We start from the raw sequence: 16,825 nt of genomic DNA on the forward strand, positions 1-16,825 counted from the left end.
CTTTCGGAGACACCTGTAATGTACCTTTATAGTCACCCAGTTACGTTGTGACGTCTGGCACACCCAAAGCACTCCTATGGTATTAGGGAGTTGCACAATCTCATGGTCTAAAGAAATGATACTTGACATTCAGAAAAGCTACAGCAAATGAACTACACGATCTTTGAGCTAAGCTTAGGATTGGGTCTTGTCCATCACATCATTCTCCTAATGATGTGATCCCGTTATCAATGACATCCCCATGTCCATAGCCAGGAAACCGTGACTATGTGTTGATCAACGAGCTAGTCAACTAGAGGCTCACTAGGGACACATTGTGGTCTATGTATTCCGACATGTATTCCGATTTCCGGATAATACAATTACAGCATGAATAATAGACAATTATCATGAACAAGGAAATATAATAATCATTTTATTATTGCCTCTAGGGCATATTTCCAATAGTCTCCCACTTGCACTAGAGTCAATCATCTAGTTACATTGTGATGAATCGAACACCCATGGAATTCTGGTGTTGATCATGTTTTGCTCTAGGGAGAGGTTTAGTCAACGGATCTGCTACATTCGGGTCCGTATGTACTTTACAAATTTCTATGTCTCCATTTTGAACACTTTCACGAATGGAGTTGAAGCGACGCTTGATATGCCTGGTCTTCCTGTGAAACCTGGGCTCCTTGGCAAGGGCAATAGCTCCAGTGTTGTCACATAAGAGAGTCATCGGCCCCGACGCATTGGGTATGACTCCTAGGTCGGTAATGAACTCCTTCACCCATACTGCTTCGTGTGCTGCTACCGAGGCTGCCATGTACTCCGCTTCACATGTAGATCCCGCCACAACGCTTTGCTTGCAACTGCACCAGCTTACTGCCCCACCATTCAAAATATACACGTATCCGGTTTGTTACTTAGAGTCATCCAGATCTGCGTCGAAGCTAGCATCGACGTAACCCTTTACGACGAGCTCTTCGTCACCTCCATAAACGAGAAACATTTCCTTGGTCCTTTTCAGGTACTTCAGGATATTCTTGACCGCTGTCCAGTGTTCCATGCCGGGATTACTTTGGTACCTTCATACCAAACTCACGGCAAGGTTTACATCAGGTCTGGTACACAGCATAGCATACATGATAGACCCTATGGACGAGGCATAGGGGACGACACTCATCTATTCTCTATCTTCTGCCGTGGTCGGGCATTGAGCCATGCTCAATCTCGTACCTTGCAATACAGGCAAGAACCCCTTCTTTGACTGATCCATTTTGAACTTCTTCAATATCTTGTCAAGGTACGTACTCTGTGAAAGACCAATGAGGCGTCTCGATCTATCTCTATAGATCTTGATGCCTAATATATAAGCAGCTTCTCCAAGGTCCTTCATTGAAAAACACTTGTTCAAATAGGCCTTTATGCTTTCCAAGAATTCTATATCATTCCCATCAACAGTATGTCATCCACATACAATATGAGAAATGCTACAGAGCTCCCACTCACTTTCTTGTAAATGCAGGCTTCTCCATAAGTCTGCATAAACCCAAACACTTTGAACATCTCATCAAAGCGAATGTTCCAACTCTGAGATGCTTGCACCAGCCCATAAATCGAGCGTTGGAGCTTGCACACCTTGTCAGCATTCTTAGGATCGACAAAACCTTCCGGCTGCATCATATACAATTCTTCCTTAAGGAAACCATTAAGGAATGCCATTTTGATGTCCATTTGCCATATCTCATAATCATAGAATGCGGCAATTGCTAACATGATTCGGACGGACTTCAGCTTCGCTACGGGTGAGAAAGTCTCATCGTAGTCAACCCCTTGAACTTGTCGATAACCCTTAGCGACAAGCCGAGCTTTATAGATGGTCACATTACCATCCGCGTCTGTCTTCTTCTTAAAGATCCATTTATTTTCTATGGCTCGCCGATCAACGGGCAAGTCAGTCAAAGTCCATACTTCGTTTTTCATACATGGATCCTATCTCGGATTTCATGGCTTCCAGCCATTTGTAGGAATCCGGGCCCGCCATCGCTTCTTCATAGTTCGAAGGTTCACCGTTGTCTAACAACATGATTTCCAAGACAGGGTTGCCGTACCACTCTGGTGCGGAACATGTCCTTGTGGACCTACGAAGTTCAGTAGCAACTTGATCTGAAGTTTCATGATCATCATCATCAACTTCCTCTCTAGTCGGTGCAGGCACCTCAGGAACATTTTCTTGAGCTGCGCCACTTACCGGTTCAAGAGGTAATACTTCATCAAGTTCTACCTTCCTCCCACTTATTTCTTTCGAGAGAAACTCTTTCTCTAGAAAGGACCCATTCTTGGCAACAAAGATCTTGCCTTCGGATCTGAGGTAGAAGGTATACCCAACAGTTTCTTTAGGGTATCCTATGAAGACGCATTTTTCCGACTTGGGTTCGAGCTTTTCAGGTTGAAGTTTCTTGACATAAGCATCGCATCCCCAAACTTTTAGAAACGACAGCTTAGGTTTCTTCCCAAACCATAATTCATACGGTGTCGTCTCAACGGATTTCGACGGAGCCCTATTTAAAGTGAATGCGGCAGTCTCTAAAGCATAGCCCCAAAATGATAGCGGTAAATCGGTAAGAGACATCATAGATCGCACCATATCTAATAGAGTGTGATTACAACGTTCGGACACACCATTACGCTGAGGTGTTCCAGGCGGCGTTAGTTGTGAAACTATTCCACATTTTCTTAAGTGTGTGCCAAATTCGTGACTCAAGTATTCTCCCCCACGATCTGATCGCAAGAACTTGATTTTCCTGTCACGTTGATTCTCAACCTCACTCTGAAATTCCTTGAACTTTTCAAAGGTCTCAGGCTTGTGTTTCATTAAGTAGACATACCCATATCTACTCAAGTCATCAATGAGGGTGAGAACATAACGATAGCCACCGCGAGCCTCAACACTCATTGGACCGCACACATCAGTATGTATGATTTCCAATAAGTTGGTTGCTCGCTCCATTGTTCCTGAGAACGGAGTCTTGGTCATTTTACCCATGAGGCATGGTTAGCACGTGTCAAATGATTCGTAATCAAGAGACTCTAAAAGTCCATCTGCATGGAGCTTCTTCATGCGTTTGACACCTATGTGACCAAGGCGGCAGTGCCACAAGTATGTGGGACTATCATTATCAACCTTACATCTTTTGGTATTCACACTATGAATATGTGTAGCATTATGCTTGAGATTCATTAAGAATAAACCATTCACCATCGGAGCATGACCATAAAACATATCTCTAATATGAATAGAACAACCATTATTCTCGGATTTAAATGAGTAGCCATCTCAAATTAAACGAGATCCTGATACAATGTTCATGCTCAAAGCTGGCACTAAATAACAATTATTGAGGTTTAAAACTAATCCCGTAGGTAAATGTAGAGGTAGCGTGCCGACGGCGATCACATCGACCTTGGAACCATTCCCGACGCGCATCGTCACCTCGTCCTTCGCCAGTCTCTGCTTATTCCGGAGCTCCTGCTTTGAGTTACAAATGTGAGAAACCGCACCGGTATCAAATACCCAGGAGCTACTACGAGTACTGGTAAGGTACACATCAATTACATGTATATCACATATACCTTTCGTGATGCCGGCCTTCTTGTCCGCTAAGTATTTGGGGCAGTTCCGCTTCCAGTGACCACTTCCCTTGCAATAAAAACACTCAGTCTCAGGCTTGGGTCCGTTCTTTGGCTTCTTCCCGGCAGCTTGCTTACCGGGCGCGGCAACTCCCTTGCCGTCCTTCTTGAAGTTCTTCTTACCCTTGCCTTTCTTGAACTTAGTGGTTTTATTCACCATCAACACTTGATGTTCCTTTTTGACTTCTACCTCTGCTGATTTCAGCATTGCAAATACTTCAGGAATGGTCTTTTCCATCCCCTGCATATTGAAGTTCATCACAAAGCTCTTCTAGCTCGGTGGAAGCGACTGAAGGATTCTGTCAATGACCGCGTCATCCGGGAGATTAACTCCCAGCTGAGTCAAGCGGTTATGCAACCCAGACATTTTGAGTATGTGCTCACTGACAGAACTATTTTCCTCCATCTTACAGCTGAAGAACTTGTCGGAGACTTCATATCTCTCGACCCGGGCATGAGCTTGGAAAACCATTTTCAGCTCTTCGAACATCTCATATGCTCCGTGTCGCTCAAAACGCTTTTGGAGCCCCGGTTCTAAGCTGTAAAGCATGCCGCACTGAACGAGGGAGTAATCATCAGCACGTGTCTGCCAAGCGTTCATAACGTCTTGGTTCTGTGGGATGGGTGCGTCACCTAGCGGTGCTTCTAGGACATAATCTTTCTTGGCAGCTATGAGGATGATCCTCAGGTTCTGGACCCAGTCCGTATAGTTGCTGCCATCGTCTTTCATCTTGGTTTTCTCTAGGAACGCGTTGAAGTTGAGGACAACATTGGCCATTTGATCTACAAGACATATTGTAAAGATTTTAGACTAAGTTCATGATAATTAAGTTCATCTAATCAAATTATTCAATGAACTCCCACTTAGATAGACATCCCTCTAGTCATCTAAGTATAACAGGATCCGAGTTGACTAGGCCGTGTCCGATCATCACGTGAGACGGACTAGTCAACATCGGTGAACATCTTCATGTTGATCGTATCTTCTATACGACTCATGCTCGACCTTTCGGTCTTCTGTGTTCCGAGGCCATGTCTATACATGCTAGGCTCGTCAAGTCAACCTAAGTGTATTGCGTGTGTAAATCTGTCTTACACCCGTTGTATGTGAACGTTGGAATCTATCACACCCGATCATCACGTGGTGCTTCGAAACAACGAACTGTCGCAACGGCGCACAGTTAGGGGGAACACTTTCTTGAAATTATTATGAGGGATCATCTTATTTACTACCGTCGTTCTAAGTAAACAAGATGCAAAAACATGATAAACATCACATGCAATCAAATAATAGTGACATGATATGGCCAATATCATATAGCTCCTTTTGATCTCCATCTTGGGGCTCCATGATCATCTTGTCACCGGCATGACACCATGATCTCCATCATCATGATCTCCATCATCGTGTCTCCATGAAGTTGCTCACCAACTATTACTTCTACTACTATGGCTAACACGTTTAGCAATAAAGTAAAGTAATTTACATGGCGTTTCTCAATGACACGCAGGTCATACAAAAAATAAAGACAACTCCTATGGCTCCTACCGGTTGTCATACTCATCGACATGCAAGTCATGATTCCTATTACAAGAACATGATCAATCTCATACATCACATATATCATTCATAATTCATCACAACCTTTGGCCATATCACATCACAAAACACTTGCTGCAAAAACAAGTTAGACGTCCTCTAATTGTTGTTGCAAGTTTTTACGTGGCTGCTATAGGTTTCTAGCAAGAACGTTTCTTACCTACGCCAAAACCACAACGTGAATTGCCAATTTCTATTTACCCTTCATAAGGACCCTGTTCATCGAATCCGATCAGACTAAAGTGGGAGAGACAGACACCCGCCAGCCACCTTATGCAACTAGTGCATGTCAGTCGGTGGAACCGGTCTCACGTAAGCGTATGTGTAAGGTTGGTCCGGGCCGCTTCATCCCACGATGCCGCCGAATCAAGATAAGACTAGTAACGGCAAGCAAATTGACAATATCGACGCCCACAACTACTTTGTATTCTACTCGTGCATAGTAACTACGCATAGACCTAGCTCATGATGCCACTGTTGGGGAACGTTGCAGAAAACAAAAAAAATCCTACGTTTCACCAAGATCAATCTATGGAGTCAACTAGCAACCAGAGGAGAGTGCATCTACATACCCTTGTAGATCGCGAGCGGAAGCGTTCAAGAGAACGGGGATGATGGAGTCGTACTCGTCGTGATCCAAATCACCGATGACCAAGTGCCGAACGGACGCCACCTCCGCGTTCAACACACGTACAGAGCGGATGACGTCTCCTCCTTCTTGATCCAGCAAGGGGGAAGGAGAGGTTGATGAAGATCCAGCAGCACGACAGCGTGGTGATGGATGCAGCAATGATCGCAGCAGGGCTTCGCCGAGCTTCTGCGAGAGGAAGAGGTGTAGCAGGGGAGAGGGAGGTGCCAAGACTTCAGGTGCGACTGCCCTCCCTCCCCCCTTTATATAGGCCCCCTTAGGGGGGGGCGCCGGCCCTGGAGATGGGATCTCCCAAGGGGGGCGGCGGCCAAGGGGGTGGAGTGCCCTCCAAGGCAAGTGGAGGCGCCCCCACCCTAGGGTTTCCAACCCTAGGCGCAGGGGGCCCAAGGGGGGGGGGCGCACCAGCCCACTATGGGCTTGTTCCCCTCCCCACTTCAGCCCACGGGGCCCTCCGGGATGGGTGGCCCCACCCGGTGGACCCCCGGGACCCATCCGGTGGTCCCGGTACAATACCGGTGACCCCGAATCTTTCCCGATGGCCGAAACTACACTTCCTATATATAATTCTTCACCTCCGGACCATTCCGGAAATCCTCGTGACGTCCAGGATCTCATCCGGGACTCCGAACAACTTTCAGATTACTGCATACTCATATGTCTACAACCCTAGCGTCACCGAACCTTAAGTGTGTAGACCCTACGGGTTCGGGAGACACGTAGACATGACCGAGACGGCTCTCCGGCCAATAACCAACAACGGGATCTGGATACCCATGTTGGCTCCCACATGCTCCTCGATGATCTCATCGGATGAACCACGATGTCGAGGACTTAATCAATCCCGTATTCAATTCCCTTTGTCAATCGGTACGTTACTTTCCCGAGACTCGATCGTCGGTATCCCAATACCTTGTTCAGTCTCGTTACCGGCAAGTCACTTTACTCGTACCGTAATGCATGATCCCGTGATCAACCACTTGATCACATTGAGCTCATTATGATGATGCATTACCGAGTGGGCCGAGAGATACCTCTCCATCATACGGAGTGAAAAATCCCAGTCTCGATTCGTGCCAACCTAACAGACACTTTCGGAGACACCTGTAATGTACCTTTATAGTCACCCAGTTACGTTGTGACGTTTGGCACACCCAAACCACTCCTACGGTATCCGGGAGTTGCACAATCTCATGGTCTAAGGAAATGATACTTGACATTCAGAAAAGCTACAACAAACGAACTACACGATCTTTGAGCTAAGCTTAGGATTGGGTCTTGTCCATCACATCATTCTCCTAATGATGTGATCCCGTTATCAATGACATCCCCATGTCCATAGCCAGAAAACCATGACTATCTGTTGATCAACGAGCTAGTCAACTAGAGGCTCACTAGGGACACATTGTGGTCTATGTATTCACACATGTATTACGATTTCCGGATAATACAATTACAGCATGAATAATAGACAATTATCATGAACAAGGAAATATAATAATCATTTTATTATTGACTCTAGGGCATATTTCCAACACCATTGTCGACTCATCTTCATTACACAACACCGAAAAAGACCAAATTAATACAAGTTCATACATAAAGTTCATACAACACTTAAATGCAACAAACAAATAACTCTCTAGCTAAAGAATTTAAATGCAACAACAAATGCGATCAAGATCGCAACTAGGTAACAATTGATCCAACAGCATAATGATACCAAGCCTCACTATGAATGGCATATTTTCTAATCTTTCTAATCTTCAAGCGCATTTTCTCCATCTTAATCTTGTGATCATCAACGACAACGGCAACATGCAACTCCAATTCCATCTTCTCCCCCTCAATTCTTTTCAATTTTTCCTTCAAATCCTCGTTTTCTCTTTCAACTAAATTTAACCTCTCGACAATAGGGTCGGTTGGAATTTCCGGTTCAACTACCTCCTACATACAAATATCTATGTCAACTTGATGGCGTAATTTGTCATAAACACGAAATGCAACAAATAGTTTTAAAAGAGAATATACCACATCCGAATCATAACCCGGACGAGGGCCGACGGGGACGGATATCAAAACCATGGCACTATGTATAACAAACAACGTATGGGTAAGATAATTATACGAGTAACTATATATCCAAATCACACAAACATCAATTTTTTATATAAAACATTCATGAACAAGAGGCTCACCACAAGGTGGTGTCGGTGACGGGACGTTGCGGGCGATCGACGGTGGTTACGACGGAGACTTAGAAGGCACTAAGTAAACCACACCTACATATGAAAATTAAGTGTTATTTTTGACCTCAAATTGCATAAAAATCAAATACTATCACATATATATAATTCCTCCCAAATTACTAAACTCACAAATCAATCACTATATAAAGCATTGCAAGAGCTAATCTAGCAACGAGAGATGAAAGGACAAATTTGCTAACCTTTGTGATCATTTGAATGGATGGGGGCCTTCAAATCTTGACAAATTTTGGGCAAAATGTGTGATGAGCTTGAGAGGAAGAGGGAAAGAACAGAGAGGAGAGGGGAAAGGGGAAGAACAGAGCGAGCTCGGGTGGACGAAGGGTGTATGTAGGACGACCTTTAGTACCGGTTCGTGATACGACCCGGTACTAAAGGTGCTGGAGGGGCCCCGGACTGACAACATCCTGCCACCACTCACTTTAGTACCGGTTCGTGGCATGAACCGGTGCTAAAGGTTCACCATGAACCGGTGCTAAAGGTTCGCCACGAACCGGTACTAATGATGTCCGCCCGCCTAGCCGTTGGAACCGACACTAATGGACACATTACTGCCGGCTCAAATTCAAACCAGCACTAATGTGCTTCACATTTGACCATTTTCTACTAGTGACCCTACATCGACCTGACTAGCAACGACAAGGATGGTGGTGCCTGAAGACGGCGGCTGCGACGGCTTCTGCGTCGCGGGGTGGCCGCATTATCTTTTTCATGTTTTTTAATTTCATGTTATGTATTGTGTATGGGGCGTGACGACGGTGCACTGTTGAATTAAGTTATTTATGTTTAACTGCTCTACAATGCTTTTTAAAATGTTCTTTGCCTTTTTATGCCTTTTTGGTGTTTTTTCAGTCTAGCACATACAAGTTGGATGCGTGACTGCGCGTTGGTGTGTCGACACTAGGCCGGCACAAACCGGATAAGGGCGTTAGTTTTGCCACCCCAAACGGACGAAATCCGAATAAAACATACGTCCATTTAGGGTCGCGCATTGAAGTTGGCCTTAGGGCATCTCTAATGGCAACCCGCAAAAAACCTCCCGCAGCCATCCAATCGTAGCCGCATACATCCGGCCTTTCGGATTTTTTTCCAGTCCGCATGATCAAGTAGTTGCATGCAAAGGGCACATAAGATCAAATAGTTGCATGCAACACTAGTTTAAATTTAAAAAAGTTCAACTATTTTACATCCCAACATTGTTGTCCCATTTCACTGCCCACTGATGCTCAATCAGATCCTTCTTGAGCTGCTCGTGAGTTGGTCGATGTCGAATTTGTTGATGCATTTGAATAAACTCCTCAAATGTGGCCGAATTCTGGCCAGGAAGTTGGATAGGATCATCCATGTTTTCAAATTCCAGAGCTGTGGCAGCATCGTCACCCTCATCCTTGACAATTATGTTGTGCATGATCACACAACATGTCGTCACCTCCCATAAGGTCTCCGGATCCCATTGTTTTGCAGGTCCACGAACAACTGCAAAATGGAATGCCCTCTCGACAACCTTTCTAGCTGCTTCTTGTCTTTGGGCAAAGTGAGCCTTTTTCTAGCCAACTGGGTTTGAGATGGTGCAGACAAAGGTACCCATGGAGGATAGATATCATAAACTAGATATTAGCCCATGTTGTACTCATGTCCATTGACAGTATAGCGGCCAGGAGGAGCTTTTCCTTCAGTCAGCCTCGCAAACAACGGTGATCGTTGCAGCACATTGATGTCATTGTGAGACCCAGGCATGCCAAAGAAAGTGTGACAAATCCAAAGATCCTGTGATGCATTTGCTTCAAGAATGATGATGGGCTTCTTAACATGACCCTGATGTTGCCCTTGTAAAGCCTTCGGGCAGTTATTCCATTTCCAATGCATGCAGTCAAGAAATCCAAGCAAACCTGGCCACCCTCTTGCTTTTGAGATTTCCAGGAGCCTCTCGATGCCTGCCACAGTTGGTTCTCTCGGGTACAGAGGTTCGAACACCTCGACCACAACAGTTGCAAACCTGACCATGGCATCTCTGCATGTTCTCTTAGATATCCGTACGTACTCATCCCATGAATCAGCGGTCATGCCATATGCAAGCATCTGGAGTGCGGCCGTGTACTTCTGGTAACCAGAGAAGCCAATTGTTCCAACAACGTTCCTTCTTTAGGATAAAGTAGTCATCGTAGGACCGGACGCCATGGTACAAACGATCGAAGACTGTCTTGCGCATCCAAAAACGCTAGGGAAAATGGTCAACTAAGAGTGCATCCGGGGCAAAGTAGTCGGCCATTAGTGTCAAATGCCCATGCCTACTATTGTGGTTGAGCACACTATCACCCTTTGTCAGTGTGAAAATCGGCAGCACTTGGGGTAGGGGGTCCGGAGCTGTGGATCTCGGACAGATGGTAACAGAAATAGGGAGACGATGTTTACCCAAGTTCGGGCCCTCTTGATGGAGGTAAAACCCTATGTCCAGCTCTTGTTTACATTGATGGAGATGTATCAAATACAAAGTTGATCTACCTCGAGATCGTCAGATGTGTTGTAACTCTAGGGCTAGGTGAATGAGATTGCCATGATGTCCCTTCTATGGGATAAGCCCTATGGCTTATATACACGCCAGGTAGGCGATCTAGGGTTACAAGGTTGATATCTTGGAGTGGAGGCGAAGGAGAAGTCTTGGAGTATACAAGTCTTCAGTAGATGCAGTCCTGATCATGCCTCTAGCGTACTGTTGGGGAACGTAGTAATTTCAAAAAAAATCCTACGCACACGCAGGATCATGGTGATGCATAGCAACGAGAGGGGAGAGTGTCGTCCACGTACCCTCGTAGAACATTAAGCGGAAGCGTTATGACAACGTGGTTGATGTAGTCGTATGTCTTCACAATCGACCGATCCTCAGTACTGAACGTACGACACCTCTGCGTTCAGCACACGTTCAACTCGGTGGCGTCCTGCGAACTCACGATCTAGTAGAGCTCGGGGAAGAGTTTCGTCAGCACGATGGCGTGGTGACGATGTTGATGAAGCTACCGCAGCAGGGCTTCGCCTAAACACCGCTACAGTATTACCGAGGTGGATTATGGTGGAGGGGGGCACCGCACATGGCTGGGAGAGTGATACGTCCATTTTGCATCATGCTTTTATATCGATATTTATTGCATTATGGATTGTTATTTCACTTTATGTCACAATACTGTGACGCCCTCGATTCAATCGTACACTAATCATACACGCAAATGTGTACGATCAAGATCAAGGACTCACAGGAAGATATCACAACACAACTCTAGACACAATTAAAATAAAATAAGCTTTATATTACAAGCCAGGGGCCTCGAGGGCTCGAATACATAAGCTTGAAAACACAAGAGTCAGTGGAAGAAACAATATCTGAGTACAGACATAGGTTAGACAAGTTTGCCTTAAGAAGGCTAGCACAAAAGCAACATCGATCGAAAAGGCAAGGCCTCCTGCCTAGGAGCCTCCTAACTACTCCTGGTCATCGGCAGTCCCCACGTGGTAGTAGGCACCCTCGGGGTAGTAGCAGTCGTCGGTGGGGTCGTCTAGATCCTGGGCTCCACCATCTGGTTGCATCAACCAGAAAGAAGAAAGAAGGGGGAAAAGGGGGAGCAAAGCAACCGTGGGTACTCATCCAAAGTACTCGCAAGCAAGGATCTACACTACATATGCATCGGTATCAATGAAAATGGTTGTATCTGTGGACTGGACTGCAGAATGCCAGAAGAGAAGGGGAAAGCCTAGCCTATCGAAGACTAGCATCTCTTGGAAACCATCATCTTGCAGCAACAGGAGGGAGTAGAGTAGTATAAAGTAAAGTAGTAGAAGTGTTATCAACCTCGGCCAGAGATCCTTTCTCGACTCCCTGCGAGAAAGTAATCCCAGAGCCATACTATCCAAGTGTCATCACAATCCAATTCTCATCACCATCCAGTTCTCATCACAAGTATCCAGTTCTAGTTGTATCGATCGGGATACAACTCCAAGTGTCTGTTACCGTAGGACAAGCTATCGATAGATGTTTTCTTCCCTACAGGGGTGCACCAACTTACCCACCATGCTCGATTAACTCCGGCCGGACACACTTTCCTGGATCATGCCCGGCCTCGGCCAAACAATACGCCGCAAACCGACCTAGGCTTAATAGAGAGGTCAGCACGCCGGACTAAACCTATGCCCCCAGGGGTCATGGGCCATCTCCCCGGGAACTCCTGCACGTTGCGAACGCGGTCGGTGAGCAGACCTAGCTACCTCCTTCAACAAGGCAGGCGCTTACGCAGTCCAACCCGGCGCGCGCCGCTCAGTTGCTGACGTCTATTAAGCTTCGGCTGATGTATACGACGCAGAACGCCCATACTATGCCCACGTGATGGTTAGTGCTATCAGGCCAGAGGCCCCTCGGATCAAATATCCAAATCATAGTGGATTAGGAACGCGCGGTAACAAGCAGAGACTCACGAAAGATGTGACCCCGTTGCCCCGTCTTGAGGACTTGCGGCAAGGGCTAGGAATGGCCGGCCTCGCCTCGTAATTATCTCGTGGGCACCCTCCAGGTCAACCCGTCTCCACATCACTCGCAATTAAGCTCGCGCGGGTACCCCTCAAGGCTGACCCGTCTTTAGTAACATGGTTCAGTGTAAAGTCATAGTAACTATAGTAACTATGTGTCCAAACATCAAGGGGAAAACCCGAGGAATCACCCCCGGTGGTTTCCACTCGATGTAATCATCAAGGTGAACATAAGAGAAACCACCCCCGAGGTTCACACTTGAGGGGTTGCACGACAGAGTCGTACTGGAAGTGGTTAAGGCAGAATCACCCTCGATGACCACGACCGAATAGCTACACTACAGGGTTAACATCAGAAGTGCTGTAGAGGTCTCACCCTCGGCACTCGATAGTAACCCAGTAGTGTCGAGCAACTAAGGGGAAAGTGATGTGCGGTCACGGGGCCTGGTCTTCGATCCCGTTGATCGGGTCTTCAATGATGAAGCAAGGGCAACAAGGACAAGGTGGGGGTCACTAACCAACCTATACTAAGCAGTTTAGGATAAGCAGGTAAGGTACAATCAGCAGGTTACAAAAGTAGGTTATGCATCAGAATAGGAGCAAACAATAAAAGTAGCAAAAACTAATGTAAGCATGAGAGAATGGAATGGGCGATATCGGAATGATCAAAGGGGGGGGGGGCGTGCTTGGTTGCTCAGACAAGGAGGGTCGTCGGTGACGTAGTCAAACAGAGGCATCGGCAGCCGCCACGGGGTCTACCGAAGAGAAGAGGGAGGAAGAAACAGTAAATACAGAGCAAACAAAGCATAACAGGACAACAGACAAAGCTAGACGTGTTCTAACGCGGTGCTACAAGATACCGGTGAAAGGGGAAGTCAACCTGGAATGTTTTCTCGGTTCCGGACCTGTGTCAGACAGATGACCGGAGGGGGAATGTTCCATGTTCAGCATGCTAGGGGCATGTGACAGATGAACGGACCGCGTATTCGGATTTGTCTCGTCATTCTGAGCAACTTTCATGTATAAAACTTTTTCATCCAAGTTACGGATTATTTTCTATTAATTTTCAAAGCTTTAAGCAAAACCCTGAATATCTCTCAAATTCTGCTAAGTCTGAAAAGCCCTCAGTTTTAAACACCACTTAGCCGTTTTTCGAAGGCAATTGCTATTGATCTATACATCCTATGATTTTGTGCCTTATATCAATTGTGAGCATTTTTCTACGATCTACACTTTAGTATCACTTTTATCTATATTAGTGCTCATTAGCTTGATTATCAACGGCTCTAAAGTAGTCATGAAAATAAGGCTGCTTTCAGTCTTTCACTTAACAGAACTTAGACTTTTGTCATTTTCATAGCATTTAAACCTCACACCTTTTGAAATTGGTCCAATGAAATGTTTTGAACCTTGTCAAGTGTACTACATATCCATATAATTTTTACTCACATTGGGAAAAGTTTTGTTGTTGTTTTGCTGCTGTGCAATTTGGCATCTAGCGTAGATTTGCAAAAGCTAGCACGCGCTACAGTGACACACACTCACGCTGCACAACACCACGGCCATGGCTAGCGGCGGTAGCAGTGCAGAGCATCAGTAGGGGTTAGGCAGCAGCAGCAGAACAAACAGCACCAAGGGGAGGCAGCCGCAGCACGCAACAGCAAGCAACAGGTGGTGGCGAGGCCGCGCGCGCACATGCATGAGGGCGCGGGTAGGGGCGCTAGTAGCAGCAGAGCATGTCGCAGCAAGGAACAACAAGCATCAGACTAGCAGCGCGTGGCCACGACATTTGGCCAGAACGGCACATGAGCTCGGAAACAAGCAAGGCAACGGGTTAGGCGGCATATACTCGGTGTCTCGTGCACACACACACCATCAGAAGGAGCAGGTGAGCACGGCCTCGTCGTATTCGACGGCCATGGCGGGCAATGGTGCCGGAGCTTGTGGCTTTCTTGCTAGAGGAGGAGCTGGAGCTCGGGAAGAGAGGCAAAGGGGGAGGGGCTCACCGACGGAGCTCATGGAGGCTCTTTGGAGGCTTAGAAGTACAGGACGACGACGAATCGAGGCGGCGGACGACGGTGATCGACGGGGATGTAGTGACTCGATCCGGTCTGCCCGGGGCGGTCTTGCTCGAACCGACCATGGTAGTCGACGTAGACGACGGAGGTGCGCCTCCGGACATCTTCGCGAGGCCCGGGGATGATGGTGGCCGCGAGAACAGCGATGGTCCTGGCGGCGGACGGCTCTATTGCGTGCGGGAGAGAGGAGAACGAGCGAGGGAGGGGGTGAGTGGGGGCTAGGGTTTGCCCGAGGGCTCGATGGCGACTTATAGGACATCGGGGAGCACAGATGTACGACACATGGCGATCTACGACGTCGACGAGCGCCCGGCGGCCACCGCGCGCGAGGTGAGCAGTAGGTAGGAGGAGAACTCTAGGTGGGCTGGGCCGCACCTATAGCTAGCAGGCCTAAGTGCACAGTAGATTTTCTTCATCTCCTTTTATCTTTTCTATTTTAAACTTTCACCTTTGTTTTCTGTTTCTAGCTACAGCTTGGTATTTATTTGAATGAGCAAATGAATTTTGTTATAGACGAAACTTGGCACATAAATAGAGTATGATAGCATAGGCCCACACACAAAGTTTCTTGTGGTTCAGGAAAAGTAAGAAAATATGTTGGAATTTAAACGACCAAATTAAATGTTGTTGGTCCACCAAAATATTGCCATGGCCAAAATAGAAATCCAATTTGAGTTGATTTCTTCATCACAATTACTTGGCGAATACTTGCAACCCATCGAACATTTTTATTTGACACATTAAAGAAATAAGAATTTGGCTTGTATTTCAAAAGGAATTTGGATTTGAATTTTCTCAAGTGGCAATTTAGTCTAAAAACATGATGACATGGCATCATTAAAGGGGAGATCACTGTAGCATGATTCTCGGGGTGTTACAAATACTTATGGCTATTCTCTCTTATTTTACAAGGTTTACATAAGGAGGGAGAATGCCGGCAGCTGGAATTCTGGGCTGGAAAACGAGCAAATATTAGAGACCTATTCTGCGCAACTCCAAAAGTCCTGAAACTCCACAGAACATCTTAAAATAAATAAAGAAAAATCCTCGCCAAAGATGAAGGCCAGGGGGCCCACACCCTGCTCACGAGGGTGGGGGGCGCACCCCCCTAGGGCGCCCCCCTACCTCGTGGGCCCCCTGGTGTGTCTCCGACGTCCATCTTCTGCTATATGAAGTCTTCCGATGAGAAAAAATAGGAAGGAACCTTTCGGGACGAGACTCCGCCGCCACGAGGCGGAACCTTGGCGGAACCAATCTAGAGCTCTGGCAGAGCTGTTCTGCCGGGGATACTTCCCTCCGGAAGGGGGAAATCATCACCATCGTCATCACCAACGCTCCTCTCGTCGGGAGAGGGCAATCTCCATCAACATCTTCACCAGCACCATCTCATCTCCAAACCCTAGTTCATCTCTTGTATCCAATTATTGTCTCAAAGTCCGGGATTGGTGCTAGTAGGTTGCTAGTAGTGTTGATTACTCCTTGTAGTTGATGCTAGTTGGTTTATTTGGTGGAAGATCATATGTTCAGATCCTATATGCATATTATTACCCCTCTGATTATGAACATGAATATGCTTTGTGAGTAATTACGTTAGTTCCTGAGGACAAGGGAGAAGTCTTGCTATTAGTAGTCATGTGAATTTGGTATTCGTTTGATATTTTGATAAGATGTATGTTGTCTAGCCTCTAGTGGTGTTATGTGAACGTCGACTACATAACACTTCAAAATTATTTGGGCCTGGAGGAAGGCATTGGGAAGTAATAAGTAGATGATGGGTTGCTAGAGTGACAGAAGCTTAAACCCTAGTTTATGCGTTGCTTCGTAAGGGGCTGATTTGGAACCACATGTTTCATGCTATGGTTAGGTTTACCTTAATACTTTTGTTGTAGTTGCGGATGCTTTCAATAGAGGTTAATCATAAGTGGGATTCTTGTTCAAGTAAGAACATCACCCAAGCACTGGTCCACCACATATCAAATTATCAAAGTATCGAACGCGAATCATATGAACGTGATGAAAACTAGCTTGACGATATTCCCATGTGTCC

Source organism: Triticum urartu, chromosome 5A (assembly GCF_056163025.1).
Source record: "Triticum urartu cultivar PI428250 chromosome 5A, HENAU_Tu73, whole genome shotgun sequence".
Classification (NCBI taxonomy): Eukaryota; Viridiplantae; Streptophyta; class Magnoliopsida; order Poales; family Poaceae; genus Triticum; species Triticum urartu.